Here is a 14,485-nt window from a genome sequence, read left to right on the forward strand (position 1 = left end):
TGTGTATAAATTACTTACCAATGGTAGACCCCCTCGTTCTGTCACTAATTTATAAGGTAAGGGGATTCGATATCACAATATTTACTTCTTCTATGGACCGAGATTTTTTAATCTGATCTCCAAAGTAGCAACTGATAAGTTGGTTAGTGAGGCTCGGTTTGTACAGGAGCATCAAGAATTTCTCATTGATAAGGCAAGGTGATATCATTTTATTCGCAAAAGCAAACTTGCAAAAATGCTCTCATATATCAGATATAATCAGCACATATGAAAGTGTATCTAGATAGAAATGAGTATTTGTAAAAAGACCATTCATAATGTTGTGGTAACCTGCTAGGATTGCTACAAGTAAATGGATATCAAAGGTTGGAATATTCTAGAATAATCAAAAGGTGTGTGGGATTATATTGGAAGTAAGTACCAGACAAAGGTTAGACTATCCAAGACAATTTTTCTATTAATTTAATTTTTTACATTTTGATGTGAACTCATGATCAAATATTGACACGTTTGACCAAATAATTACTTCGTACTATATAGTAGACATGACCAATGAAGGCCTACCCTGAAAAGTGACAGGTTTAAGCAGATTTTTTGGACAAGTATTTCAGGCCCAGCTCGATCGGGTTAATTTTTGTCCCGGCCATGATCACTTTATAATGTTGAGTAATGTTCTTAGTTCGTAGGGGTTAAATTGCAATTAGAAGTTGTAAAAGTATCACGTAAATTTGTTTTTAGGAGTAGTGTCACTGCATATTCTAGAATAATGTAGCAAAGATTGGAAAATTACATACGAATTAAACACCTATTAGAATTAAACAACATTTGGGTTTGTACAACATATTTTAGAATAATGTAGAACAAACTATGACAATTATTAGGATGGCTCTGTCTTGATAAACGCTTTTATATCCTGAATTAGATGGTTAACATTTGAGTAGGAGGATCCGCCTCCACTTATGCTTTTGTTTGCTAAGTGTGACATTATAGACATTGATGTTTCTAGCTTGTCTTGCTTCCTCTCCAAGAGATCATTAATCATGTTCTCCACTATTGTTCTATCACAAGTATCCTTCATATCAAGACCAATTTTCCAAACTTCACTAACAAATCGGCTATCAACTAGCTGATCCGAAAAGTAAGGCCAACAAAGCATTGGCACCCCAGCCACAATACTTTCTAGTATTGAGTTCCATCCACAATGAGTAAAGAACCCGCCAACAGCTGGATGAGCCAAGACCTCCTCTTGTGGAGCCCATTTCACTATACACCCTCTTTCCTTAGTACCCTCTAAGAGGTGACCTTGGGTTGGACTATCTATGTCACTTTCGATAATGAGATCGGGCCTTATAACCCAAAGAAAGTACTTGTAACTCTGGACTAGCCCGACCCAAAATTCCGTCAATTGGTCCTTTGTGAGGATAGCTAAGCTACCAAAATTCACATAGACAACAGATTTGTTAGGCTTTTGGTCCAACCAAGATATGCAACTTCGATCTACATCCAAAGAGTCATTATTAGTATTAGACAATGTTATTTCTTTTGTACCGAGTTTGTGTTCTAGGTGAGCATGTAACGGTCCTATGGAGTAGACCTTTGAGCAATGCTCGCGAATTAGGGAAAGACATGGACCTTCAAGATCCTCAAAAGTGTTGAGAATGAAGGAGTGAGCTTTCTTCATTAGTTGTATCTCGCCGCTGAATCGATGTAGGAGTTTATGGCAGGTTGATGTGTCTAGCTTTCGGAAGAAACTAGGAAGGTCGCGGTAGCGAAGGAAGCTATCCATCCCAGGAACATTCTTTACTAGCTCATCCATTTCTTCATCTGTAGTTCATTGTAATTTGTAAGTATTCTCACAAATATCATTAAAATCCTACAAACTTCAAATGAGAGAAAGAGTATAAACAAATTATGATACGACGTATTAACATTCGTTCTCTTATCAAGACTTCAGGAGTGTTACTACAAAACTTCATTGAATTTGATTTTTTACTTTCGATATACGAGCAATACGGCAACAATAAAACAATTCATAAATCATAATTACTTCGTAATAAGGAGTAGTCACAACTTTTTGATATTTCATCAAAAGAAAAGAGCATTTCTTATTAAAATATTTTAAAACTACCTAGTGATCATATGCATTTCAAAAATAACATAAAAGATTTTAAAACTAGTTAGTGTTATGCATTTCAAACAAATTTATTTTATTTTATTTTTTAATTTTCGCTTTTTAAGAAATTACTAGTGAGTAGCCCCGGTTTACTACTTTTATAGTTGTGCAACTGTTAATTTTAAGAACATCTAATAGTGTGTATGTAATATGTATTTTCAATACTTTATAGTATCTTTGTCAAAAAAAAAAAAAAATACTTTATAGTATAATATTATTTATTGTGCAAGGTTAAATTAAAGCATAATTGACAAATAGTCTAGATGGTTGAACAATAACCTTTCTTTTAAGAGGTCAAGTGTCACTTTTTTTTTGTTTTCGGTGGTTTTTTTTTAAATATATCACTTCTTTTTTTTTTTAATTGTTTTTGTCTCCTCACATAGTTCTCACTTCTACTTTTTAATAATGAATTTTCTCTACTCACATCCCTTACATTTTACTTAACTACTCCGTATTAGTCTATTATCCCAATATTGTATTTTTTTTATCCCAACAAACCCTACTTACCCAATATTTTAAATCATTCAGCTTCCTCTCCTAAAACTCCGTAATAGTCAAAGTGGAATTCTAAATAATAGACAGAACACGGAGGAAATATATGTTGGAAGTTCTTGATGTTAAACAAAGAAAGTCACATTAATGGTTAATTGTGTGTGGCTGTTGAGATTGCTCTTAATAGCCGGTAATTATGCTCCCTTGAATTACCCTTTTATTAGCTCTTTTAATGGCTAGTTAATGTTGATTAAGTATGGCATTTATGCCTTTAATGGCTGATGGTTTTACCCATTGTTGCTGGCTTCCGTTTCACACCTTCCTATGCTTTATAAGCTATGCTCCAACCTCTTAAAACATACATACATATATTCATGTTTCTTTGCTTCCATAAGACACACAAAAATCAGCTATCTTTTACCCTCTCTAAATTTATCCCTTCGGTTTTTGGGCAAGTATTCTGGTTCCAGTCGGGTTTGTGAGTGCACACAAATTCCGGCGCTGTGCTTATCCTGGAGGGCGACCGCTTGATGTCTACTGCACCCGGGTAGCGCGGAATCGTCTTTTAGGTCAGTGGTTTACCACGACGCGGCAATTATCAATTGGTCTACACAACATTGAGATAAGTACTTTCGTTTAATTTGCTTATCTACTAACAATCTAAAAGACGATTTATTTATTCCAATTGTATGATTGCTTATGTGTCGAAATTGCAAATTCTTTATTCTAAGAATTATGAGCTTTCACATGTTAGTTAGGATGCGGTTTTATTTGGATCAATTTTGTGTTGTGTACTTGTGTACTAATTCTATGATGAATAATTTCATGGAATAGAATTTATTAAATTGATGGTTGTCAGTTACTGTGAGAAGGGCTATAATGTGAATAATGTATAATGGAAAGTTTGGTCTTGATTTTGCAGTTGACTAATCTGAAAGAAATTTTCCGTTATTCCTTATTTGTTGAATCATTTAAATTATCATATAAGGTTTTGGTTTTACTTGGACCATATTTTGCTCATTTGTTGCGTATGTGAGGAGATGAGTTGTATTGAAAAAAGGACCATCTTCTTGTTATTAGTTATCATGTGTTTATAGAGTATTTGTTCTATACTTCGATTTATAATTTTCTCTGATTTGGTTGATCTTCCTCCAATTTCTAATTAGTGGGTAATGCTAAAACTTGTAAGAGTATATTGCTTTATGTCCATGTTATATTATGAATGTTAATTTTATTTGCAATGAGTAATATAATGGCAAATGTGTTGGTCATTGACTTATTAGTTATTATATATGTCCACTTGGTTACTCATGAGCATGTGAGAGTATACTACGAAGTATATGATAATACCTTACGTTATTTAATTGGACCTTTATATTTTGTTATCAGTTCTCCACTTTTCTTAATGGAAATTTTGTTTGGTTTATTATTATCGTTATTCAATTTTGTAGTTATACTGTATACTATCCTTTGTGAAGATGCATTTTGCAAATAATAGTTTATTGAGGATTGTGAATTTATTGAATGAGAAAATTTTGTAGTTGTACTGTTCTTAGTGTTTTAACACTTGTGATTATTTCGAGTATTTTAGTTTTTACTCATTTGTGAAAATATGACCTTACGAATATAGTAATATGGGTTATTTTAATTTTTTGATTGGCTAATATTATGTTGTTGTATATATGCATAACTTGTTGCATTCTTATATGATAACATGAGGGAGTATTATGATGTTTCCTAAATCTCATTGTTTTGTGGAGTTTTGGTTGAAATTTTCTAATGCTTTTGATTTATATTTTTGAGTTTTAGGACTTGTTCGATATCCGCGGATTTTCGAGAGCAGTCCCAAAGATGACCCCCGATCAAAGGCCGTCCTTGGTCGGTTTGGGTTGAATTTTGGGAGTGAGCTTGGGGCACATGAGGCTTATTTTTCAACGGTTGGATTCTCATTAGCTGCTCATATTAGTGACTTATGATGACATCTTGAGGCCCTTATTTACAACAAGGATGGTTGGACATCTCATAGAGGTCACACACATGTCACTTGATTTAATTCAAGGGAGGTTCATTCTAAACCAAGTCTCATGTTATTATGTTTATCATTTGGTTTAATCCCTAGTAATCATCTTAACAGATATATGCTTTTGTGAGTATTGACAAAATGTTCAATTTGTCAACTAAATATTTGTTGAATGATTAATAGAAAGTAAAAGTTATAATTTCGATATTTATGAGTATGACTTTAAATGCATATAATCATTACCTTATTTTCGGTATTTCATTAACATGTGTAAAATATATAATTCTCAAACTAGTTGAGTTTTGTGAAGGGAAATTATGTGATAATTTTTCTTAAGGATATTATATGACTTTCTCTTTGGAGAATTTTCAAGTGAAGTTTTTTTGGGAATTAGACTACATTTTTTCAATTTTTATGATGACACATGTTACCGCCTATGGCTCTTTATTGTGTTATAGTTCTTTATGAATATTGCATGAGTAATTTGTAATGGCTTGAATTTCATATATGGTGGCATGAGAATTAATATATTGAAGTGTTATTGAATTATTATTATTTTTTTTTAATTAATTCAATGTTTCAAATAAAGTTTTCTACTCTTGTCCACTTTATATGGTATTAGTTTATTACACCATGACACACTTATGAATTTTCTTCCCAACCATGTATTTGACTATGCTTTATTTTGAGATTTGGACCTTATGTTTTCATGTGGGGGTTATAAGTTTTTGAACTTATAAAATTTCTATATAAGGAGTTTATGTCATTACAGACCCCATATGAATTTTGGAGGGTGTTTCATTCATTGAGAAACGTGGGTTTTAGGCGTGTTGCTAAGGGCTTTGAATAGGACTTTGTCGTCCAATGTGGGGGAAGTAATAAAGTATTAGTGTTGGACTCAAAGTCTTGGCTCTATTTTTGCTTGATATTTGCATTTCGTTCATGACTTTGTAGGCGAGTCTTGGAGTAATTTTTGTCTTGAGTCTTTCTTAATTATTGATTCTTTATTGAATAAATTGTCTTTGAGCATATATGTGTATTATTACTCATGACATTAGAATTTTCAATTGTTTAATGCAAAGCCTTAAAGTGATTAATTGTGCTAAAGACGGTTTTTGATGGTGTTTGCCTTACAAGTTTGTTTTGGTATCTTTATGTCTTTAGAGTATCAACTTTAAACTAGTGAAATGTCATGAGTGATTGTTTCCGTGGAAGAAGTCGTTGACTATGAGTTAGGTTATGTCTAACTATGTGTAGAATTCTACAATCTTTTTCTTGGGATTGTAATGCATGATATTTCTTCTATGGATTTTTGTTGCTATTTCATTGAGTTTTGTTGAAAGTTTGTATGGCTAAACTTGGGATGGATGAGTCATTGCTACAATATAAAGATTTTGAATTTTCTTGATCATATGTGAGCATTTAATTTGTGTCTATTTGGTATTGCTATGTTTCTTGGGAGCTATTCTTAGTTTGACATTGCTTATTATGTAAGTAGATTAAGAAAGTATACTCTTAACTCGAGCAATGATCTTTATATCGTTTTGAGGAGGTTGCATAGGTACTTGAAAAGTACACAAGATTAGAGTTTCACTATTGCAAGTTTCCATGAGTGATTGGAGTTCGACGATGAGTTCAAACTCAAGCGGTTATGTCTGCACCACTAAGTGGTGGAGCTATGTTTTGAATTTGTGCTAAGCAACCTTGTTTTGCTATGTTTGTTTTGGAATAATCTAAATTTATTGCTCTTGAATTGACAGGTTATTATGAGGCAAGATGGTCAAGAGTATATGGCTCTTATGAGCAAATGTGCTTGCAAATATCCCATTGTAGGGGAATTCGTTGTGATTTGCAAGTTGAAGTTACTTTTGATTGAACCATGCCTATAATGGTTGATGTCAGAGATAAATTGTCGAATAGGGTGATATCACTAGACTAGAAAAAGTCTAAAAGGAATGTTACGGATCCGTTAACTAATAAAGGCCTTGTACAAAACTAGTTTTGGTAACATCGGAAGGGATGGGACTAAAGCCCAAAGTATGAATTACAAGTAATCAACTCCTACTCATCATGAGTTCAAAGGGGAACATTATGGAATAATTCGGAAGCACAAAATTTTATTTTGTCCATCCCTAGATGTTTGATGTGTGCTTGCTACAAATGGAAAGAGGTTGAGCATATGGCTCTTAATGAACCCATATCCATATTTTTGGTGGTGTGATGTAGCTCACACTTGATGGGATTCACCTACTTAGGTGTGGAAGTGTGGCCGCTTCCTATGAGTATTGGGTGGGCTAATACTCTAGAGCACCTATGAGCATCCAGGCTGGACGTATGGCCAGTATAATGCGTCACTTTTATTCGCGGAATTTCAGAATATTATACATGTTCAATTGTGTGGCTCAATGTGACGGGTCCCTAACTCCCTATTAAGTTCAAGACGAAGGTCACTTGGTAGGTGAGGGATCATAGCTTGATGTCCACTATGTGTTAATTCAAGTCGCGAGACATTGACACTTATGCAATTGTTTTGTTTTGCCCAAAACCAATTTTCTTTCTTTCTTTTCACATCTTCGAACCTGTGGGGGATTGTTGGAAGTTCTTGATGTTAAACAAAGAAAGTCACATTAATGGTTAATTGTGTGTGGCTGTTGAGATTGCTCTTAATAGCCGGTAATTATGCTCCCTTGAATTACCCTTTTATTAGCTCTTTTAATGGCTAGTTAATGTTGATTAAGTATGGCATTTATGCCTTTAATGGCTGATGGTTTTACCCATTGTTGCTGGCTTCCGTTTCACACCTTCCTATGCTTTATAAGCTATGCTCCAACCTCTTAAAACATACATACATATATTCATGTTTCTTTGCTTCCATAAGACACACAAAAATCAGCTATCTTTTACCCTCTCTAAATTTATCCCTTCGGTTTTTGGGCAAGTATTCTGGTTCCAGTCGGGTTTGTGAGTGCACACAAATTCCGGCGCTGTGCTTATCCTGGAGGGCGACCGCTTGATGTCTACTGCACCCGGGTAGCGCGGAATCGTCTTTTAGGTCAGTGGTTTACCACGACGCGGCAATTATCAATTGGTCTACACAACATTGAGATAAGTACTTTCGTTTAATTTGCTTATCTACTAACAATATAAACTTTAATTTTTTTTTTTATTACTTGTATTTAATTTCCTGTAATTCTAATGTTAAATATATAGCTCATACTATATAAAGAATTACCAACATGTGGAAAAGTAAATAAATTACACTAATACTAGACATTTTACGCATAATTTTAAACACCAAAATTGGTTTGATCTAACACTAATTTTTATAGGGTTTTGGAACAGATCAAATTAAAGATCTGCCTTCTTTCAAAAAAAAAAATTTAAAGATCCGCCTTAGAGATCGGACTAGTTATCTTGCATTTGGTATAGTTTTGTTTTTGAACACCCTACACTAAACAATCCTATATGTGCTTCAAAAAATTACAAAAGAAAACAAAATTGAAAACACTAATTAATATAAAATTATTGTGGATTTCTGTTTTTTTTTTTTTTTGTTTTTTTGTTTTATAAAATCAAATTCTTTTTTTTTTTTTTAAATATTGTTTTTGGTTTTTAGTTTTGAAAAAAAACTGGACACTGTATACAAAAAATAATGCAAAACAAGCCATAAGATGTATGCTTACCTTTGAAGGGCAATTCCCCTGCTTCAATGAGCTTTGGAATACAATGAAGTGTCCAAGTAAAGCATGCACCTGAAGTACTAAACGCCATTACAGGCACTTCCACTTCATTTGCTACATCATATGCAAAACTCAACCATTCATCCAATATTAAACAAGTCACTTTATCTCCTACCAAAATATCCCTCAAAAGGGATTTAGCACTACACACGCTAATCCCTGAAACAATTCAGTCAACCTCTTAGGATCAGTACGTGGATGATCATCGGGTAGCCCGTCCGATACCGTCTTGAACATAAACCCCGGATACCGGGAAAAACGAGCTTCGATGTCAACGTGCTTGGTGAGCCAATGGTGGTTATGTATCGTGTGTAGAAAGGTTACCTTAAGATTTGCAAGGCATAGAAGTTCAGCTAAATTTAGCGAAGGGCCTACATGGCCTTGTAATGGAACTGGAAAAATAAGAACATGAGGTACTTGAGTAGAAGATTGATGCTCCATATTTTGATTTTGAGATTCAGAGTGTTAATCGGGTTTTAGTAGATAATCTAAATATATTGACAAATTATAAATGCAACTCTCTACTACTTCGTATTATATATATATATATATATATATATATATATATATATATATATATATATATATATATATATATATATATATATATATATATATAGTATAATACGGATTACGAAGTATTTATTTAAAAGAGAGGTACCCTCGACTCCTCGAGAGGATCGTGGGCATAGGGCACTCATTTTAATACGGTAATCACTCCCAGAGTATTAGAGTAATAAATATGTGATACTAAATTTTTTTTAATTCATGCATTTTTCTAGGTTTTTTAGGGCACGAGACAACTGCAAATTCGCTCACTTGGGCTATCGTAGCGCTAAGCATGCATCAAGATTGGCAAGAAAAGGCAAGAGAAGAAGTATTTAAACTTCTTGCTTCTTGGTCGTGAACAAATACCTACCTTTAATGACTTAAATTGTCTCAAAACTGTAAGTTTTTGCTACTATTGCTTCTAGTAATTGAAATGAATATGTATGCTCCGTCAAAACTAAAAAAAAAAAAAAAAAAACACGCATGCAAATCAAAAATTAAAATAATGGAATGAATAATCCCATCATTGAATAATCCCAAAATAATCTCACCTTTTACCCTTATCTTCTTCTTCTTCTTTTTTTTTTTATCTTAATTTTTTTTTAAAAAAAACTTTTCACCTTAATTATTAATTAAGCTTATCTATGTTGTTCACTAAGAAAAATTATATCATTGAATAGTTATTTTCCTGTTAAAAAAAAAAAAAGTACTCCGTACATAGTTATATACGGAGTAGTTGTTTGATGCATATGCATCAAAAATATAGTTGTGCACTAATCATGCCCTTAATTTGCTCCATGATTAACTATAGGTGAAAATTCAATGAATTTTTTTTTTCTTGAATTGATATATGTTAAGGTTTTTTTTTTTTCCTTTCAAATTCAATATAATAATAAGGGTAACATAGACATTTGGTGGACATCACTCTCTTAGCCATTGTCTTAAATAATACAAATTAGTAATCGATATGGTTGGAGTAGCAAAAATTGTTATCTACATGTTAGTGCAGAATTTTCATGACGCGTCTAAGAAGTTCAGACGTCAACAGGAAGCGTCATTGAAGGATAGCAACTCATGTCCCTATACTTTAGGGATCCGTTTGACAAAGTATGACAAGCCCTAGATGTATTCAGTCAGAGATAGTCGTTGCTCTAATACACCCAATCAAGTTCAGCTAACTAATTCCCTGAAATCACGGAAGATAATCATCAAGCTTCAACAGATAACTACGAAAATCAAGCTGTTAATTACTTCATATAAATAGATTTGTAACTTAGGGAAAGAAGAGGGTTCTCTACTTCGCACTCTCGAAGCCTAAAATTACATTGTAACATTCAATCATTCATAGTGAAATCGGTGGACTTCTCTCACCCGCAATTTTTCCCACTATATTGGGTTTTCTACGTCAACAAAATATCGTTGTCTTCATCTTTTAATTTCCATACTTAATTATCATTAGCTTAATCTGTCTAGCCGTCGACGTCCCAGCCTAGCGTTGTCCCTTGACGATTTTTGGCATCAACAATACACATGAGTGCACGGTGCACTCAATGTATTTTTTTTCTTTTACCAAACAAACAACGCATTATTGTCAATGGTTTTTTTCATAACTAAGACGACTTTGGACATAGAGCTTTAGTACGTGTTGGTTGTATTTGGTTATACTTGTATATTTGTCTAGTTGATTTAGGTAAATTAGTACTCCGTAATTCTAATTTCCCATCCTCGACTCAAATAATAAATTTTGTAATTGTACTATCTTCGTTCCCAAATTTTTTTTAACACCCACTATTTGCAGGAACTCCAATGCAATGTTTAACCAAATAATTTTGTATTATAAAAATTATAGTATTATAAAAATTATAAAAAATTGATTTTTAAATATTAAATAATTTCGCAGTTCTTCTGCTCATTTTTTAATTGGAGTTTTCAATTTTGTCAATGAACTTTTTACAACATTAATATCTTCAAGTATACTTAAGTAAAAATTAATGGAATGTTAGTAGTTTGAAAGTACATATCGAGAAAATTTAACAAGACCTTACGTGACTATTTTTAACGTATAAAATCACAAAAAACCGTCAAAGAATATTGTGTCCATAATGTACAATTTTCAACGTTGCGATAAAAAAAAATGGAGAAAGTATATGACAGATTACAAGCATTTTAGGAGGGACTCTCTTACTCTCTAAACCATAACCTATTAATAATGACCTTTTAGTCCAAATGGCCAAAACAACCATTACAATTTACAAACAATAAGGTAATTAGAAAAAGCAAAACCATTCCCTGTCTCTTTTGGTTTTGCGGCCCAAAATCATGAGCCATTATAAGAGATGGACTTTTTAACCAATAAGTCTATTGTGCACTCTGGTCCATCTAGATTAGCTGGATTATCGGTGATTGTTCAGATTTTTTTACCAAAAAGTATGGGCATGGTACAGTGTTTGGATCTTTTTTACTAAATGTTCAAATTTTGCAATTATTCATATCTTTTTGCTAAATGTTTATAGGCGTACATTGCGATTGTTCATATATTTTTACCAAATGTTCAAAATTTGCGACGTTCAGATTCTTTTTACATAATGTTAAAAATTTGCAATTGTCTAGTATTTAAACTAAATGTTGAAAAAAAAAAAAATAGGCTCAATAACCTATTATTGTTTTTTTTTTAAAGCACATATTACTGTGTTATTGTCAATTGAGATATGCATTACCAACTAAATCAATTCGAATCTCTTTTGTTTTTTCGGCCCAATATTATGGCCCATTAACAAGTAAAAATAAGAAGCAAACTTTTTATTTCCTCAACTTAGCAGCCCAATATAAAACATGTTTAAACAACAACTTCTGAAAACTAGGAAATTATAGCTTAATTCTTTTTGACAAGGACAATGAACAATTGAGTTCCTTGCTTAAGGCTTGACTTGAACTTTTCAGAAAACTCAATGGTCTTCTTAGAAAACCTATCAAACAGTTCATCCATTTTCTCAACGCCAAAATGTTTAGACAAAATTCCTTCCATTCCAGCTCTCAAGTGATTCGCTATCGCGTTACCATCACCTGATGTCTTAGAACCACCCTCATTTTTCTTTCTTCCTGAAGTTGGATCAGTTAACTCCATTTTCTCAATGCTAAACCGCCCATTCTTCTTTACTAAGGATTCCATCTCCCTTGGTGAAACGCCGTAGATTGGCAAATTGAAGGAGTCTACTTGGTCTTGGCTTATGACTCCCTAAAATCATTAAGGAAGAGGAAAAAAAAAAGACAAAAAAAAAAAAGATTACTTAGAAAAATTTTGAACTAGTTTTGTTATTAGTAAAATCACAAACACATTGTAATCTTCTACTTTTGCATGTAAATTAGAAGCAAAATTTAATCAATAACATATTGTAACACTTCATTTGACCTAAAAGCGAATAAGATGAAATCATGCTTTTATCTTATTCAGGATTTCAGGGTCTTAATAGCCATCAAACAATCTAATCAATAAAATCAAGCATAATTTGGGCATTACCTAGTCAATTGATTAAAACTAAAAGAACAAAAGAGACTTACATCTTTAGCCATATCGACTAGGGAAGCACCCAAGAGGTCGAACATAATCCCAGCAGGAACCTGAGAATGAGCCACAGTTTCATCTGGTATACAAGGCATAATGAGCACCATCATCCCACCAACTACGAGCTCTTTCGCTCTTTCACCCAAGAACAATTCCATGTCTTCCGAAAACTGTCTAGCATAAGCATCCACAACACCTCGCGGAGCACTAGTGTAGTGGATCCTCCCACCATTCCACGCCTCGGATTCCTTGTTACTCAACTCCTTAGGCTCCTTAGACAACCATTGTAGAGAATACGACGGGTGAATGAAGTGGAGCGATGAGTCAGGGAAGAGACGGCCATAGAAGGAACCGGGCACACCGGCTGAGAACTAGGCACGATCAGAGGGAAATGAGGTAAAGAGGGTGTTGAAATCATTTCCTACATGATCATTGAAGAAGACTTGAAATTGCGGGTTTTGGCAAGACAAGGATTTGGCTTTGGTTGTGATTCTGTCTATCACATTTTGCATTGCAGTGAATGTATTCGGACCTACTGAGCAGCCAAGGTCAGCTAACCGGATCGTCGGGGTTGCTGATGGTGTTGTGGTAGTAATGGGCGAAAAGAAGTTGTATGGGATGATATCTGAGTATGACCGATATCTTTTGAAAACACGTGACCAGGTTCCAATAATTATAAGAGGATGCTGATATGTTCCAGAAAGAAGACATGTCGGCTTGCCGGAATTCAACACGTGGCAACAGAAGCTCGACACTTGGCACAAAAGGCTCTGCATGGATGAGAGCCACCTGTCAAGGTAAACTATTATAAATAGTAGGTAAGACCTCATTAATGAGGACATGAATTACACTTTCTCTCTCTCTCTACTTTCTCTCTTACTTATCTTCTTCTCTCTTAAACACCTTCTGACTTTATCATCGGAGTGGTTATCCCCGGACCACCCCGGGGTTAGCTAACTTCTTCTCATTGTGTAGGTTCTCAGCTTGCCGATAGGAGTATCAGGATCTCAGGTCCGAATTCTTGGGGAAGTCAAGATCAGACAGAAACAATTTGGCGCTAGAAGGAGGGGACAGTTGATCACTTCTATCGCCTAAGAACCTCACACAAAAACATTCATATAACAACGATAACAATGGCCGGAAACAATGGAATACCAGTAGAACAACCCCAGGTGGAAATAGTAGATGAAACCCATACCCTAGAGGGTAATCAATTCTATATGCCGATAACTCCCCCTGTAGGAGGAGGGGAGGCAGAGGATCCTATGGCGGCATTCACTCCAGATGAGTTGGAAACAGCCGCAAGGGTGATGAGTGCAATGAGTAGGAAGAGAAAGGAGGCTGAGGCGGCACGGGCTGAAAGAGAAGCTGCCCAGGCCGATAGAGGAACATCGCACCGTCACCAGGAGGAACAACACAATCAGTTGGAGAACTCGTCGAGGAGACCCCGACATGAGTCGCCAATAAGATCGCATACAACATCACGGCGGGTTGAACAATCCTCAAGTCACGTTGTGAGTACTGGAACTCAGCAGCAGAGAAGTTCACAAGTAGAGGGACAAGCAGTGCGCACAGTGGTGCAGTTAAGGGCATCTTCATTTGCCCAGCACGTCTTGGATCAGCCAATGGAAAAGGTGAAAATGCCGACTTGTCGGTATGATGGAAGAGGGGACCCGGCAAGATTCATAACGTCCTATGAGGGACACATGATGCTATACACTAACTCGGATGCAGTCTGGTGTAAAGTCTTTCCGACAACTCTGATTGGGGCTGCAGCCGATTGGTTTAACAACCTTGAAGTCGGGTCAGTAGATAGCTTTGAAAGATTGACTGAGATGTTTGTAGGTCAGTATGTCAGTAACAGTGTGAGGCAGAGAACCTCTGGAGAATTGATGGCTGTGGAGCAAAAACCGGATGAATCTTTGAGGGATTATATCAGGCGATTTAAC

At 34.7% G+C, this 14,485-nt stretch overlaps 2 pseudogenes; both read right to left on the minus strand.

The window, feature by feature from the left end:
- Positions 1 to 877: 877 nt before the first annotated feature.
- On the minus strand, positions 878 to 8,866 carry LOC145593987 (7-deoxyloganetic acid glucosyltransferase pseudogene; annotated as a pseudogene).
- Positions 8,867 to 11,846: 2,980 nt separating this feature from the next.
- LOC145593988 (loganic acid O-methyltransferase pseudogene) lies at positions 11,847 to 13,048 on the minus strand (annotated as a pseudogene).
- Between the last annotated feature and the right edge of the window lie 1,437 nt (positions 13,049 to 14,485).

Source organism: Chenopodium album, chromosome 19 (genome assembly GCF_948465745.1).
Source record: "Chenopodium album chromosome 19, dcCheAlbu1.1, whole genome shotgun sequence".
Classification (NCBI taxonomy): Eukaryota; Viridiplantae; Streptophyta; class Magnoliopsida; order Caryophyllales; family Amaranthaceae; genus Chenopodium; species Chenopodium album.